The sequence below is a fragment of the Takifugu rubripes genome, chromosome 22, assembly GCF_901000725.2.
Source record: "Takifugu rubripes chromosome 22, fTakRub1.2, whole genome shotgun sequence".
Taxonomy (NCBI): Eukaryota; Metazoa; Chordata; class Actinopteri; order Tetraodontiformes; family Tetraodontidae; genus Takifugu; species Takifugu rubripes.
The window spans coordinates 8614399-8631459 of NC_042306.1; the positions used below are offsets into that span (position 1 = coordinate 8614399).

At 44.5% G+C, this 17061-nt stretch overlaps 1 protein-coding gene and 1 long non-coding RNA gene across 4 annotated transcripts in view; one reads left to right on the forward strand and one right to left on the reverse strand.

Moving 5' to 3' along the window:
• Positions 1-17061, forward strand: part of astn1 (astrotactin 1) — a 254474-nt gene that overhangs the window by 191355 nt on the left and 46058 nt on the right. The window lies entirely within an intron of this gene.
• Positions 1340-8961, reverse strand: LOC115247897 (uncharacterized). Its single transcript, XR_003886958.1, has 3 exons — positions 8732-8961; positions 3036-3168; positions 1340-2970 (listed from the first exon to the last, which is right to left on the reverse strand). It is a non-coding gene; the product is annotated as an uncharacterized lncRNA (long non-coding RNA).

Here is a 17061-nt window from a genome sequence, read left to right on the forward strand (position 1 = left end):
GGGGGCTATTGCCTGAACATAAATAAAATGTATTTCAGGGACAAAGTAAGATTTATTATCAGCTCTTGATGAAAATAACTCAAAATAGAGTCTGCTGATGGATTTCCCCATGACTGCCGTAGTAGTATTTGGTTACTGGATAGTAGCTCATTTTCCTTTCTTTTACACATTTCTTCTATTTGAATGCCAAAATGCTCTCCAAGGAGTCCGGCTGTCATTAGTTATATCAGTATCTGTAATTGTTTTGACAAGGGATTCTGATGTCTGGTTTCTCAGTCTTCACACATGTGCCAATAACACATCAATAACTCATGGGGTCAGTTTAAGAACATGTCCTTTGTCCTGTAGCTGTCTCCAGAATGTCCTTACAGTCTTTAGCTGCTTTAGCAGTTGAGGATTTGACCTGCTCCACACTGAAAACTTTTCTGATCTTCTGATTCTTGACACAGTCTTTATTCATGCAGTTTAATCATTGGACGGCTCAGTTTTAGCGAACAGCAAACGTAAGAAAGCTGCTGCTCCCAACATAAGGTCCGCACCCTCCCTCAGGACCCCTCCCCCCTTCCCCCAAAAGACCATACTAATTAAGATAATCATACTTTATGTGCATCATTATTTTGGGTAAGAAACATCTGCTGAGAACTGGAAACCGTAGTGCACTCCAGTTTCCAGAGAGAAGCCCCCACTGTTTCTGAAGTCAGAGAAAATATTATCAAATATGATAAAAATTATAAAACAAAATATTAATAAGGACGATAGTCAAGAAAGGAAAGTGATAACAAGATTATAGCTGATTCTTTACTCCTTCACTGTTTGACACTGTCACATGTGGTCTGATGCAACAGTTGGGCAGTTAAGATGTGGGCTCATCTTTTTTTTGCAGTGCCCCCCACCTGACAGACAGGAAACCGACATCATGTGTCCCGTCTGAGGGACAATTGTAGATTAAAAGGAATGCACACATACTAACGGTTTCTTCAAATATAAAAATGAGAAGACAAAGATTTGGTCCTTGCAGTCTTCCTGACAAATTGCACACGTAGGTACAAGAAAGTGGAATTTGTGTCTGCACGGAGCAGCTTTCCAGAGAGGTTTTTTTTTTTTTTTTTAGGAAAAGCTGGGAAAAATAATTCATCATGTTTGAGTTATGATTCATGTATGAGTTATGATTCTCTGCCCAGCCAGCCATCAGCAGGAGGGTCTTCCCCTACATGAGCCTGGTCCTGCTTAAGATTTCTTCCTGTTAAAGAGGAGTTTTTCTTTGCCAATGTTGCTTGTTGGGGTCAGGCTCTGGGTTTCTGGCAGCACCTAGAGACAATTTTGATTGTGTCAGACTCTACAGAAATATAGATGATTTGATTTATGTTTGACTGTTGTTTTGAAATATGCATTAATAAAATTTTGAACCAATGAAAATGAGAATGAGGAAGAGGCAAGTGCACCTCAAACTCCTAGCAGGCTAATAAAAGGCACGCCGCTCCCGTGAGCGACACTATCTGGAGCTTCAGATGTGAGACACACGTTCCACCTTAAAATAGCTCCCCGCCATACACAGCAGGACTACCGCAACAGAAGTTGGCTAATTTGCTCATGATGGAGTTGAGGCGCTGCCATCACACATCGTTCAGGCCTGAACGCCTGAATTAGATGAGCTCTGTTTCATTTGCAGTATTTACTTGAGTTTAAATGTTAAATGAGCTCGGTGTGGTTGGGCGGGCAGCTGCTGGGCTTAGAGGAGTGTGCAGAGTGGATGTGATGGCAGCAGCTGCTGCAGGTAGACAAAGGTGTATTCTGGGCTGAAGCTCAGAGGTATTTGTGTCACGGAGGTATCTGGATACTGCTCTGTTTCCCCTCTCCAGCAGCGTATGCAAGCCATGCTCACTTCCAATAAGAGGAACATTTTTAACTTTGGGAATTGAGGAATTCCAGATTGAGTATAGAATTGTACAGATATTGCTGGTGGCTAAAGAGAATTCCAAATTTTTATTGTCTGGTTTGTTGGACCGTTGGTGGTCAACAGTCTTGTCTGTGGGAAACATCACTGACCACTTTGGATGGAACTGTTTTATGGTGTCTTCGTCAAGTGCAAATGATCACATCTAACATGTGGGCTGAACTGTAATCATCAACTGCTGAGCAGATGATTGGTGTTGCCATGGTGCCATTAGATTATAAGAGGAATCATGGTTTGTGTAACAGATATGTCTCATTGTTCACCGCACATCACAGATTTTCACATACTTGGTAGCTTGCCACCAAAAATTGTTTTCTTCCCCAGAAACCCCGAGATGAAGAGAAACATCTCATCTTGGTGCTTAAGTGTATTCTGTAATAGTCCTCTTCTCCTATGAAATAGTCTGACTTTAATTAATTATATGCTCATCCATATTTTAATTGTATAATTTAATAAAACTTGGAAGTATGACACGAGATATGATTTCTTCATTACATCATATGTCCATTCTTCCTTAATGTGAACATGGCTCGGTCTTTTGTTCCTTTCTCTCTCTCGTCCTGTACAATAATGGAAGAAGTGATTAGCACACTTAAACAGCATGAGAGACACACACAGCCTTTGGCTGAATAGTTTTGCCATAATTTCTTTGTTAATTGCTTCTCTGGGGATGTGTGAGTGTGGAGGAAGCCTTGGGGTAGCTCATCCTGCCACATTTACACACTGGCCTGCTTCTGAGAGTCACTCGCTCCCTCAGTTCATTCTTCTCTACCTCCTCCTTCCCAACCCTCCTCCTTTTTTGCCTCTTAATTTATTGCTTCCCTCCTGGTGTTATAGTTCCAGAATAAAAAATGCCTGTGATTCCCCTTTTTACCCTTTCCCCTCTCCCATCAGGCTTCACACTTCCTTTAACCCTTCTGTCTTTCCAACGTCCTCCTCTGGATATTGTTCTCTGGAGAGTTTTCCGCCACTTTGTTCCTTCAGCAAACATCTTCTGGCTCTTCATCCAGGAGAACCTATGACAGAACATATTTCCACATATACATCCTTGCATTGCTTATTTATGGCATGTGACAGAAACCTGATGGACAGTTGTGATAAAAGGGCAGAAAAGCCAGTCCTGGCCAGGTGAAGGGAAGATGGAAGTGGAAAACCTGAAGGTCACTGTCATTATCGAATCTGCTTTGATGAGGCTACTCCGATGCTTCAAAGCCCTGAGGGTGACATGGAAATTAGCGCAATGAACCACAAAATCTTTGTCAAACAAATGTCTTTGAACACCATCCACAGTGTCTTACCCTTACACGACCCTTTGATATGCATGATTTGGATGAAAGGTGAATCATTTTAATTTACGGCCTCAGTCAAACAGAGGTGAGGCCTTTTCCTGTAATAATTTTATTTATAATTCACAGTCGAGTCAGAATACCAGGGACAACCCTTCGGTTTGCCTGTAGTGGAGTCCTCATTCTGAGCTTCTTTGCATCGTTATCCTTATACTTTTCATATACAGTATGTCTCTTTTTATTATTATTATTCCTTTTGTGTTTACCTAGAACATCTGTTGCCTGTAGGTTTCAGGGTATGATAACATTTCAGAGTCACATGAGGATCCAGGCTGAAGATGAGATTTGCTCAGCTGTCATGGAAGACATTGGGAAAGTGTTTGGTTTGGCCGAATTGGCGCCAGTGGAGACAAACTTTGAGTCGAAATGAAATTGCTTCATAAAAAAATCATTTTATGAACTCTGTTGCTGGAGTGTGTAACTGAGGTATTAGCTGACCTTCTGGAAGGCGCGTAGGTGTCATTTTGTAGCTGAGAGTGCTGTTTGCTCGCTCTCTTCGCTCTTGAAAAAACTAATTTTCACACTATCGGTTTGATTGTATGACATTCTGGTTCCCTCACTCATTCCCAAGCTGTCAGGGAGCGTCACAGCTCATCAGACGCTGGCTCAGTGGGACGGTAGTGTCAGTCAAAATCATGACTGTCACAGTCGATGGAATGGGATTGTAACAAACCTGACACAGTCTGCTCTGCATTAGAAACCAAATGAACACGCAGCTCTTGACCTTTTGTCTTGTCTCGTCTCGTTTCGTCTTTATCCGCTTAACCGTGTCTGGGTCACGGAGGCAGCAATTTAAGCAGAAATGCACTGACTTCCCTCACCCCCCGCCAGACACTTCCTCCGGCCCTACCGGAAGGATTCCAAGGCACTTCAAGGCCAGGTGAGAGACATAGTCTCTCCAGCATGTCTTGCCTCTTTCTAAGACTCCAACCATTGGGACATGACTGGAACACCTGGCCAAGGGTAGTGTGCACGGGCCATCCGCAACAGGTGCCCCAGCCACCTCTTGATGTGAAGGAGCAGCAGCTGAATGAAAGATGAGACGACAACAAAATTGATCACCAACCTCCGGCCTGTCCTGGGTGTCCTGGTGCCACGTGCAGTGATGGACACCCTTTGGCTCAAACAGGGTGTTCGGTATTGACAAGCTGCAACTAAGAGTCCAATAACAGAACACCACACGAGTTCAGATCAAGATGGCCATTTCCAATCGCACTCCTCCAGGTGTCACTGCTGTTACCCTGTGAGCTGGTGTTTGGCCTGTAGACACAAACAACAACAAGAGACCTATTCCCAACCTGAAGCTCTTGGGAAGCGACACTCTTCTTCACCCCAGTGAACTTTAAGTGGCGGCCGCCCTAGGGAGCTATAAGCACATCATCCCATCAGTGCTCACCCTGGGCAACTGGGCTCCTGGAGCTGGGTTCCAGAGCCCAAGTGGTGCATGGAGGTGAGCCCGGCCTTGCCGGTACCGCCCAACATCCCCAAGCTCAGGGTCCTTCCCCCCAGTGAGGTGACATTACATGTCCCTATAGCTAGGGTTCTGGTCCAGTATTGGGTCTTCGGGGCCCCGCAGACCACATTGCACTGGCGCCTCATGGACCTTCCTGTTGATAATGAGTCTATTGGAAAGTGAGCCCATGTAGCCATTTTGCGCTTGCCTGCAAGCCACAAGCCTAGGCCTGGCTCCAGGGTGGGCACACAGGACCACCAATCCAGGCGACATGAACATCCTAGACCATACTAGGGGCTTTCTGGCCCCTGACAACAAAGCCCCAAGGATAATTTGGGCACACGAAGTGTAGCAGTTCAAGGAGGGGTGACCTATTGCAACAAATGCAATACAAAACTCCAAAAAGAGGTCACAAATGCAAAAGTGTACATGGGTGTAAATAAGGCTGTCATTGAGACTAATTGAGATTGAGATTAATGTCCCACAAAGATCAGCACAAAAATCCTTTTTCCTGGATTTGGTTTCTTTAGCATTAATTATCTTGTTTTGCAACTGAGATGATGTTTAGGGGAATGTGCTTTCCTCCTTTTCACAGAATAACTGAACCATGACTCATTAATGAATACTTGGACTCAGCTTCTATATAGACACATATTTTTACATATATTTATGCACAAAAAGTCTTTAATCGTAGATAGTTACATTAAAAGAAACAACACTCAGGTCCAGAATGTGGAGCACAAAAATGTTTGAGATGCTAATATTTAACATAAATAAGACAAAGTCATAACCTTCCCAAGCTTCACATTTAAACCTTGACTCAGATGGATGTCGGGGCGGGGGGGTGGATCATTTTGAAAATGTATTTGATTTTAAAACAGCGGTGAAGGTCTTGTTTCTGAACTGCTGGTTTTGCATTTCAGAGTGAGGCAGTTACCTTCTGATGCCTCTGTGCCTGCCCCCCACCCCCCACCCCCCCACCTCCTGCTGATCAGTCAGGGTTTTCACAGAGTGATTAAAGGTTAAATCAGAACATTTTACATCAGCGCCCTATCCTCCAAACATCTCTGCAGCAGTTAGCGTACGTGTGGGTGGCACGGGGATACTTTTTGACAGCATCAAGCATTAGCCTGTTTTCACACTTGAAAAGGTCCGGGACCAACACTCTGTTCTGTGAAAGGAGCCCGGTCGCTCCCATGATGGAAATTCCCAGTTATACAATATCAGAAGTGTGGCATTTCAAATGAACGCTCTGTGCTACAGCACCTTCAAAGCCTTTTTTATTGTGACAGTAAATCTGGGGGCAATTAAATCAGACCTTTTAATGATGCTGATATGTTTGTGGCAAACTCGACCTTTTCTGAGGATAACTGTCGTGTGTTGGGTGAGTGCAGAGGTTAAACTGCTTGTAATTTATGTGTTGGAGGAAGCGGGTAAAAAAATGTGTTCATTCAAATTCCGCGAAACAAAAATGTTGCCACAAAGCAAAAGCCCATACCAAACGTCGCACATTTAATGAACGACAGGAGGAACACAATCCGCTTAAATATTTCAGATTATACGCTTGTAAAGTTGTTTGCGCAGGCTTGCACTTGGAGTGGAATTTAAATCATTGAGTAACCCGCAGAAGAAACCTTCCTCCAGACCCGGCGTGGCAAGCTTTTCAAGGAATAACTCTTCCTGTTTGTTCCTGTAGAGGACAAAGTGGGACAACTGAGGCAAAGTTGGAGCACTATTTCTATTTTAGGATAGTTTTTATTAAATAGATGGAAAGAGCTGAAATGAAATTCAGTTATTCAATTGTATGATTTTTCTTTCAGTTTGGAAGTGACTTCACTGAGAAAATGTCTTTGTATCTCAAAGAGATACAGTGTCCCTAAAATGGATGCTTTCCTCGTTTTTTAAATTCTGGACAAGGTGTGCCGCCTCATATCAAAAGCACCATGCACAACAATGGTAAAAAGGTCAGAACACTGTGGGGGGGCAGTGGGGGAGGGGTTTAAAGATGACGATCACAGCTCTGCAGCACAAATGACAGAATATTGCATCTAAGGGATGAATCACAGAAGCTGCTAACACGGCTGTTGTCTGCTTGGACCCCTTCAGGACTGTCCTCCGACCTGTCGCAGCGCCGCACCTACTGCCCCCCCCCCGGCATGACCAAAATAACAAAGCTTTTATCACCTGCCTGGTTAACCTTTGATGATCTCTCACACACCCAGAGGCTTATCTCTGAACCCCAGAGGCACTGCCTGTTCCAGACTGCTGCTGCGATATGTCATTACTGGGAGTGCAGGCTGCAGACACCGTGTTTAATCATTCGCGGACGACTTCAGTCGACATCACCCCGCCGCGTTACAGTCTGACTTCCTGCGAACTATCAAAATCGTCAGCAAGCCTCTTCGATTCCCCATCAGACGGCTGATGATAAAATGAACAAATGTGTGTCTGGCTTGTCTCGCGCAGCCACAAACAGAGAAGAATCTGCTGAGGAAGTCCCTCCACTTGACTTTTGTGTCTGCCTGCAGGCGTTAACCCTGTCGATCAGGTCACACACAGGCGGGGGAGTCACAAGTTCCACTTATCAACATCAGCATAGGCAATTTACAAAAAAAAAAAAAAATTGTACTGATTTTATAATAATACCTGGTTATGCTGTCCTGACTTGTTGTGTAAAGTTAATATTATCATGTGGTTGGACAGCGGTTGTAAAAAGACCCAGTCTGCCTAATTACACACAATAGGTTTAATAGCTGGGGTTATGATGTACGGTACTTGCCCCTCAGCAATTATCTGCTTTTTATTTTATCACTGCCATTTGTTTGTCTTCATGTACTCGAAGTCCTGCGCGCGCACACACACACACACACACACACATGTGGTTTTGGTGCAAGTTCATCACAAATCAATACGAAACCATCATTCATCCACAAATACCCTCAGTGTACTCGAGGCGCTCGCGCTCTCTCAGGGACTGCAGAGTAAATCAGCAAGTGGAGTTTCGATGAGAGCCGATGACAGGATAGACAGACAGACAGACAGGCAGGCAGGCAGGCAGGCAGGCAGGCAGGCAGGCAGGCAGGCAGGCAGGCAGGGCAGGCAGGCAGGCAGGCAGGCAGGCAGGCAGGCAGGCAGGCAGGCAGGCAGGCAGGCAGATAATCAGAGAAAGAAGATTAAAACTGAAAATGAATTTCAAGAGTCCAACCATGCTGTTTGTGTGTGTCTGTGTGTCTATCTTTATTTTGTGATCTCTATGATCTAATATGATTATTGGGAGTGCTGGCATACGAGAGTACAGTGACAATATTCATATGTATCATTCAACATCCATTCTGGCAGGCAACAGGCAACAGAGGATGCGTGTGAGGAAAACTGTCTGGCTGTGGTCATTAGCATGTCCGTGTCTGTGTGTCTGTTCAGTCTTTTCACTGTAGAAAAGTTTAAACTGGAATTTAATGAGACCACTGTGTGCTTCCTCTGAGTGTACGTGACTTGTGCTCTCTGCCTTTATAAGCAGCTTGTTGGCTAACCTGTAGCTAACTAGCTAGGCTACAGATATCTATTTTTATTTCCATGAAGCAATTTATGAATTCTGTCTATCAAGATGATCCTGAACACACCGTGATGAAACTGCTGCCTTTTTTTAAAAACTCAAACACGCTCCTTTCTTCGCCCGTACAGTTTAGGACTGAGCACTGAGCCAACTGGCCTGTTAAATTGGACGCTCTGACAGACAGTTTGCGGCTTGTCAACGAGTGCCGGGTCAGTGGCCAATTTCCTGACACAGAGCATCTTAATGCAGGCGGTGCGTCGTCCCTCTGCTCTTCCCTATCGGCTGCTCTGTCTCCCAGATCACTCCATTTCCCCCTCATTTGTCTTGACTGTCTCTGTCTCTCCATCATGGCCATAAATGGCTTGCGCCGCCTCTAAACTCCCTCAGCTTTACAATTTCCCGCCGTCTGCCTCTGTTCCACTCACCTCTCTTTGGCAAAGCATCCAAACTGACTCTTCCTCGTTCCGCCTCCCTCTGCTCCATCCAACTGTCCAGACTAGCGTGTCTGAAAAGCTCGCTATGGCGTGCTGTTCCGAGCCAAGTGCACACATTTGGATAGCGGCTGTCTAGAGATATGTGTGTGATAACAGCTCTAGTTCCTCAGTTCTGTCTGGGATGCCAACCACAAGTGTGAATCCGTGTGTGTGCGAGATAACCCCACAGCCTCACGCACATGTTCCACTACAGCGTTGTTGTCAACTGATAAAGACAGCAAGGAAATTTCACACGTTACAGAAGTTGACACCTTGAAAAGCAGACACTGCCAAGGAGGAAACATATGGAATTTGATCAAACTTTTACAGCTACTACAGGAAGCTTTGGAAAATAAATAAATAGCTGACAATACGTAGGGAGATACGTGACTCCGGTAAGTTCTTCATGTTCACCAACAGGACACACCTAGAAGTTTAAATTAATTTAAAACAAAAGTAAAATATCATGCAAATGAGAAAATGATTTCTCTGTACATTAGTGAATACATTACACACTACATTAGTGTCCCCCATGCGCCACCTGGTGGACAATCCTGATGTCATATAATGTTAAAATATCTGATAATTCAGCTCGTCTGATACTCTTATCCAGATTATCATTGAGACTAAGAATTCTAAAAATTAGAAGCTGATGTAATGGATGGTTCTATACGATCCAGAGATGTCTGTTCGTTCGTTCATTTTCTCCCGCTTATCCGGATACGGATCGCGGGGGCAGCAGCTTCAGGGGGGATGCCCAGACAGCCCTCTCCCCGGCCACTTCCATCAGACCCCCATCTGCTCCCAAGCCAGACGAGAGATGTAATCTCTCCACCTAGTCCACGAGGCCTCGTCCTGGTGGGTCATGTCCAGAACACATCTAAAGGGAGGCGTCCGGAAGGCATCCTAGCCAGATGCCCGAGCCACCCCAACTGACTCCTATCGATGTGGAGAAGCAGCGGTTCTACTCCGAGCTCCTCCCGGATGTCCGAGCTTCTCACCCTATCTCTAAGGCTGAGCCCGGCCACCCTGCCAAGGAAACTCATTTCAGCCGCTTGTATCCACGATCTCGTTCTTTCGGTCATCACCCAACATTGATGGCCATAGGTGAGGATTGGGACGTAGATCGACCGGTAAATCGAGAGCTTTGCCTTCCGGCTCAGCTCCTTCTTCACCATGCCTGTCGATCTCACATTCCATCCTACCCTCACTCGTGAACAAGATCCAGAGATACTTGAACTCCTCCACCTGGGGCAGGACCTCCTCCCCAACCCGGAGAAGGCACTCAACCTTTTTCTGAGCGAGGACTATGGACTCTGACTTGTAGGTTGTGATCCGCATCCCTGCCGCTTCACACTCGGTCGCGAACCGTCCCAGCATTTATTGGTGGTCCCTGTTCGATAGCACCAGAAGAACTACGTCATCCGCAAAAAGCAGCGACGGGATCTTCCGCCCACCAAACTCGACACCCTCCACTCCCCGGCTGCGCCTAGAAATTCTGTCCATAAAAGTTATGAACAGAACCGGTGACAAAGGGCAGCCCTGGTGGAGTCCAACCCTCACTGGGAACAGAGAGGCTCAGGGATAAAAGTAGTTCCAACTGTGTTCCAAACAGGAAAACACCATTCTGTCAGAAAGCATCTGGGTTGGTCTCAGCAGGTTTTAGTGTAATACACTGTGGAGCGCTACTACTCGAGTAAAAGAGGTATTTTTTTTCCCTCAGCAAGTGGAAAACCATCTGTGTGATGGAGCATTTGTCTTCTGAGGGAATAGGTTGTGAGCGCTCCAGTGCACGATCACAGGAGACCACATCATCTGTTCTATGCTCTGTGAGCTCACTGATAAAGTTCTGCGGGCTCATTTCCGAGCCGATGGGATTCACTGTTGGGACAGCATATGAATACGTGTGCAGCACTGACCTGTCTGCTGGTGATCAGCCAGGACTGATGCTGGGATTAAGCAGAGAATAATGATTGTCATCAGGAGTTATGTCGGTGTCACCCAGAGATGCTGAGAACACTGTTTCACTAGATTATTTGATGGTTGCTGCTGAGGTTTGCTGACATCGTCTTTGGATAAACCCGCTTCCTAGTCTGTACATCAATTAACGGCTAAAATCAGCTGATTGCAGGTGGAGAAACGAGGGTCCTCGGAGAAGGACAGCTTTGGTTGGTGTTACCAGAACTCTCCATACACACAAAGCAAAGGTTTGCTTTAAAAATATGCATTTTTCTATCTCTATTATATTTGAATTTTTAACGCTCGGAGAGATGAGGAGGATGTCGGTAAGGCCAGAATGGACTCGAGAATTCTTTTCATTTCATTATCAGCAGCCCTTTTGCTAAACTCTTGCAATTGTTAATTGGTGCTGTAGATGTCAGGACGTGTCTGGAGCTGACAGTCAGTCAACATTCCGCACAGGAGAACTACAGATCTGAGCTGTTTGTACAGGGTCACTGTATTTAAATGAATCTCCTGTTATCGATCCCTCAGATTATGGAATGTTGAGCCACAGTCTGAGGGGAAAACCATTTTGTTCTGCTAAATCTTGCAAACACCAAGAACCTTTAAAGCTGCAGAATAATTGTTCTTCTTTAACATTTTCATATTTCCATGTCGTTGTTTTTCTGTGGCAGTGGAATTAATCCAGTTGGAGTTGGAGCCCTGGGCTTCCATTAATTGCAGTTTGAAAGGTGTTAGCAGGTTTTTGGATTTTTGCAGCATTTAAAGTGCTTTTACACCTTTATTACTAACAGGCTCTCATGACAGGATAGCTGCTAATGAAGCAGAGATATGGGCCAATATATTTAGATAGTGAATAAACACAAGTTTAAAACCATTGTTTGCGAGTTTGAAACTGTTGGAAATCTGAAACTTTAATGCTGCATTTGAAAAATATCCTGAACTCAAGGCAAGAATTAGGGACTATACATTCCAACAAATCAACCGCCCAGCATCTGCAGGAACCTCTGGTCACACTTAACTTATGGTGTCATGATGGAAACAATAATGGAAACTTTGTTTGACGTTTAAATCAGGTTCTTTGAACCTTCAGAGAAGAGATATAAAATACAAAACCAAGAGATGCTTTCAACCACATTATTAACCAAACAGGTCTTTACTCTGTGTTAAAAACTTCGGAAAAACTGACATCAGGGATGTTTTGATGGTGAATTTAATGCGCTAACAGAAATCAGTGACAAGCCGCTGCTTGTTCAGATGGTTGTGGAGGCCCACAGCTGAGCCCTTTAATGGGTCACTTTACGACAGCAGAATATTCACTTACTATTGGCAAAAAAACATTCAAATGAAAAAGAAAATTGGGGGAAAATATATAGAGGAAAAAAAGAGGTGAGAAGAATAATTAGGCAGCATGTTGCCGCACAGCTGGGTCTGCCCACAACGCCTCGTCCACATCACAGGCACCGTCTTCCCTTGCCAGACGCCGAGGGAAGAAATGCCTCGAGCGCCTCATCCATCCCTGAATCGCACCCATATCAATTTCGCCACATGGCTCTTCCACAGCCTGCACAAGAGGCGTGCACACAAAGGGCTGCCGCTCGTAAGCCCAACACCAAGAACCCTTCTGTGGGGGTTCAGAAATGCACAGCATGGTGGGAGGTGCTGCACCAGAAGCGCTGAGGGTGTTGTCCCAGACTACAATGTACCAGTTTCTTTGATGGTCTGCCTCAGTGATACTCTCTGGTGGTAGAAGAATGTTGTGGAACGCGACCAGAAATGTGAGAATATGGGCTGTGGTGTATGGTCTAGGCTTGGCATGACAGTGTATTTGGAGATGGCAGTGGGCGGTTTCCACCATGTTGGCCAGGAACAGCTGGAATGGTTCTGTTGCCAATTATGTTTCTCCTTCTTCTGGTCTTTGCTTGGTTGAAGCCAGCCGCATGTGTGAGGATGAGCTCTTGTTGAGTAGCGTGAGCATCCATTTCTAGTAATCCAATTAACAAAAATCAGTCAATGTGGTGTTTACATTGACCGACACTGGGAATCGATGTTGACTGTAGCGCACTGCTGTCAATACTGTGATTACATCCACACGTTCATCCGAGCTCTTTGTTTGTTTGGGAGTTTATGTCAAAAGTCGCTTTATAAAGTTGCATCATTCTGATTTGTTCGTCTTAGATGACGTGGCTTTTAATTCATCATTATCTAATTTTTTTTCCCAAAACCAGGTTTTCAATGCAGCTTCCTGTACCCAGGTGAGCATTTGAACCTTTCCTCCACCTGCTCTCACTCTTTTAGAAAGGCTCTGGCCTATGGTTGGTCACATGATCGATTAAGGTTACTATGATTACACTTGAAAGATGTTGTCTTCTTTGGCCACGATCTACTCTACCAGTTATGCCCCAACCTCGCACTCTCCCTCCTTCTTCTGTTGTCTACATAGCTTCATTAGTGACCTTTTGGCTTACTTCCTGTTTGAAGTGGTAACAATCAACCATTGAGGTGTTTGGCCAGGTCACAAATACTGTATATGTTGGCCAATTAGCTCATGTGGTATGGCAGCGGCGTGAATTGGCAAACAGTGGTTGCATCTTCTGCAGGCAACCATGTTCGTGCATTTAAAATAATAATAATAAAGCAGAAGAAGCGTTGAGGGTTTTGGAGACTTGGGAAGATGCGTTGCGCTCTGTGCGTTAGTTTAAATAATTGGGCTACGCATGTTGTTTTAGCGTGTTAGCAATTTAAAGTAAAAAATAACTTGTTCTGGGTCGCGAGCTTTGGGGAGCCACACTCGTGTATCAAACTACTGACCTGACATTGCGGAAGGAGCCTCAATTGAAGGTTGTCCCGAGTCACCCGGGTCATATCCTGATTCAACAGCATCTTTCATTTGACAACGATATCTGGACCTTTGATGAACTAAATTCTGAGTTTTTGGTTAAGAGAAAAGTTCAATAACATTTATTCTAATTTTAAAAAAGAGAAATTATGCGTGTGATGTGTGGTCGCATTGCAGACAGATGTGCACGTGTCTGCCTGCGTGTGGAGGTGCTGTGGCGGCTCCAACCAGCTGCTGCCGCCTCGGCGCGCTGCATAGCAACTATCGGCCCGTTCTCACAGACAAACGGGCCACGGCAGAGAGCGCAAACAGAGACGGCCTGTATGCAGATCACCAAGCTGCTGTTTACAGGCACAATATTTGAGGGGGTGTCACCGCAGCGTTCAAATTTGCGCCATGTCGCTCACCGCAAGACAAAAAGCCAGAGTCAACAAGGTGCTCGCGGGGGTCCCAGCAGCAGCTCTTTCTGAGGGAGAAGAGGACCCTCTAGATGAGGAGAGGGAGAGAGGGATGTCTGGAAGGGAGTAACGCTGACACCTCTTCTCTACAGGGTCAGACTGACCTCTGGAACTTTGCATGACCGCCAAAGTTGTCGCTGTATTTCTGGTGACGTTCGTTCCACCAGGTGGGACCGACCAAGGTGTTCTCCTCTTCTTTTTCCTTTTCTCCCTCCATTTTTCATTCAAGAATTCAGTCAGTCTGTTTGTGATGAGAGCGCTTCTACTCTATAAGCCAGTTGTGAAGGAGCTTTAAGAGCTGATCCAGGGTCATCCTCTTGAATCTTCTTATACCTCATGTGTTGGAGCACGCGGCCGTATGAATCCATGTGTGGTTCGTTCTTTCATTAGTCCGTTGCAAAAGAATCTGAAAATTGAAAAATTGGTCTGGTCTGAGAGAAAACTATAGGTTTCCAGGTTAGTTTTGGTTGTGTGATATTACACGGAACAAAGAAGCAGAACCCCACTAAATCCCAGGAATTATTTTCGATTTTAGTCAGAGAACTTTCTGAAAGCCGCAAAACACATGCTGAAATCAGCTGATGTGTGTTTTCCCGCTTTCAAAAGTCAATCATTGCAGCTGAAGTGAAACTGTAGACGTCTCTACACTTTGGCTGGAAATCCAAACTATTCCCAATGATTATGAGGGTGCCGATTCTGTGTTTCGTTCAATATCAGCATATCTTCTGGTTTTAAAACAGAAAAAAACAAGAAAACCAAAGCAATTTTTCAGTTTTTACTTGTTTTTAAAATGGAATAATGGAAGAACAAATTATACAGATATTGAAATAGTTAAATTTCATATATTCTATTAATGACATAGATATTTATAAAAAGTCATATTAATATTCACCTTAATGATGTTGCCTTGTTGGTAATATACCCTCTCTGTTCTCAGGAAATTCTTCTTTTATTTTACAGTATGATGGTGATATTTAAATTACAGGACTATTGAAGGACTAATTTTTTCATTTGTAATTTTTTTTTCTTTGATATATTTGGTGCTGAATAAAAACAGCACTTATGATTCTGCATTGTGTTCAACAGTCAGCGTGGCAAAGTTTGATATCTTTGTTCAAACAAGAACCTGTTTGCTGATACGATTTAACGTCTTTCATTTGCTGACTGAGGAAGAGGAGACAATGGACGAGAGGACGCAGGATAATGTGTGAGCGAATTCAGCAGCGCTGCGGCTACAGATCAACGTTATTGCTGCTGTTCGCCCTCAGTCCTGTCTTAACGAAGCAGCAGTCGGCTCTAACAAGCCTAACCGACGTCTCAGATACGATGCAGTAATTGCAGAGAGACTCCGCTCGCTGCCTAATTAGCCATGTTTCCTGTCTGAATGGACCCGCAGCATGTGGTGAGTTGAAGGGGGGCACACAGAGAGGGTGGAGGTTATTATATTCCATTTGCTGGGGCAGCTCCTATGGCTAGGCTGCACTTAAAAGTGTGTTTCACAGGTTTCATTTTAATCTCTGGCATTGGGGAGGGAAAGAGATAAGAAGACATAAAGAGAATATGTAAAATACAGAATGTGAGACTAAAAAAGGACTGGAGAACAAATTGACTATAGGTTGGTGTGTAGAACCTTCTACCGTTGGTTGTATTGGGGGTTCTCCATCAAACACCTCGACTGGACACGGTTTATAGTAATTTCCATTTCCTTTATGTACTGCTTACTGTAAAAAATACAAGTAGAACATAAAATTAGCATGGATCACTAACCAGCTAGCGCATCCCGTGCCCACAGAAAATAACAACGTTTCTTGCTCATCTCCCTGGTAACATTACATATGCTTAAAGTAAGAATAAACAACCCTTTGTCTAGATTCCTACAACTCTGTGGTTGAGTCAAGGCCACTTTCGCTCCTGATGCTCACTGGTCGGTGCAGTAAATAGCATCTATTTGATTAAACCACTTCCAGACCAGACCCACTCCAACCACTGCTGTTCTTTGCGGTCTGATGATAGCATTTCAGTTTTTAAAGCTTTTCTCAACAATGCTTTAATGGTAGTCATGAGTGTCCATCAGCTCACCAGCCACTGGATTCTCCCTTTAGCCACCGAGCACATAAAAGTCTGCTCCCCTTCTCCGGCCCACGGTGCTGCTTCGCATGCTACGACCAGTTTTGCATTTACAGTACTCAAAGTAATGGCGGGCTTCAGTCTTGTGAATGAGGCCCTTTCATAACTCATCCAGTGATGTCTTTTCCTGGACAACCAGGGGCCTGCCTTAACATTTTCAGCCCACTTGAAACTTCAGAAATATGAGGTACTGAAAAGGTACCTTTCTCATCGCCCTAATGGAAAACCCAGAGAACTGGTTGAACTGCTTCCACTTATTTGCAGATTTCCTTAATAATGTCAGCTATATCAGTTCTTGTAGCTCCCAACAGACAATATTTGTGAAGCGGTGTCTATCAGAAGAGCTCCACTGGCAGGTGTGGCATCTAAGATTAATCTATCCATCATCCATCAGACGCAGGCTCGCGGGAGAATCATCACGGAGCATCTATCCAAATTCACAGATGTCGTCATCTCCAGCTGCGACATGTCAAAATAATCTGACTTTAGTGACAAACTTGTTTTGACACACAAGAGTGTGTATCTTAACATGGCCACGACAACGTGCCATTACCGTGGTACCACCATGGAAAACGAACAGGAAAGGGTCCTGAACCCACAGGGCTTATTCAGTCTCAAGTGGTTGTTCGGTAACGCTCATAAAGTCCAACTTTCTCCCACGCATCCAGCTCATACGTGCTAAAGTTAATCGAACTGATCCAGTCCTATGTATAGAAGCTTTTTTGGTACCTACTGCTTTGGCTGGTAAGCTTGATTGCTGTTTTACCTTTTTTTTTAACTCTACAAATGATTATCCTAATGTACCGGTGTCTTTCGCTTTAAAGAACATATTGCCCTTTGATGGTAAATTCTTCGTGTTAAAGCCTAAAACAATGAGACACTTCTTAATGCATTCA